Genomic DNA, 951 nt, shown 5'->3' on the forward strand with positions numbered 1-951 from the left:
TGGGGGGAGAGACCAAAAATGGGGGGGGAGACCCCACAATGGGGGGGGGAGACCCCAGACTGGGCAGAGAGAGACCCCAAACTGGGGGTAATTTGGGATCCCCCCCTCCCAAACCCGGGGGAATCCCATGTTGAAGAGGGCTGAGACCCAAGACTTGGGGGGGGTGAGAGCCCCAAAGTGGGGATAAACCATAAAATGGGGGGATTGAAACCCCAGAATGGAGGAGACCCCAAATTGGGGGGGGACACTGAAACCACAAAAGCAGAAAGGAGATAGAAACCCCAAACTTTTGGGGGACAGAGTCACAAAATTAGGGCTGGACCCCAAAATGGGGGTGGAACTGAGAAATGAATTGTGGGGGGAACCCCAATAGGACCCCCCCCAGGGCAGGGTCACCCCAAGGTGGGTGGGAGGAATCCCCCAGGGGCAGAGGGACCCTGAGGGGGGTGACCCCCCATCTCACCTCGTCCCGTTTCTCAGTGGCCTCGCGAACCTTCACCTGCAGCTCCTCTTGCTGGGGGGGGAACAGCACCCACGGGATCCTCCCAGCACCCACGGGACCCCCTCACACCCAGGGGACCCCCTCACACCCATGGGACCCCCTCACACCCACGGGATCCTCCCAGCACCCACGGGACCCCCTCACACCCAGGGGACCCCCTCACACCCACGGGACCCCCTCACACCCACGGGATCCTCCCAGCACCCACGGGACCCCCTCAGGACCCACGGGACTCCCTCAGCAGCCATGGAACCTCCCCCAGCACCCATGGGACCCCCTCACACCCAGGGGATGCTCCCAACACACATGGGACCCCCTCAGGACCCATAGGACCCCCTCACCCCAATACCCCCTCTAACCCACACGCAGCCAAGAGACTCCCCCCGGACCCACATTGGTCCCCCAGCCCCACTTTAGCCACCCCATATTCCCACTCCCAGGACACCCCC

The sequence above is a fragment of the Corapipo altera genome, unplaced genomic scaffold (genome assembly GCF_003945725.1).
Source record: "Corapipo altera isolate COAL_440 unplaced genomic scaffold, ASM394572v1 59515, whole genome shotgun sequence".
NCBI classification, from domain to species: Eukaryota; Metazoa; Chordata; class Aves; order Passeriformes; family Pipridae; genus Corapipo; species Corapipo altera.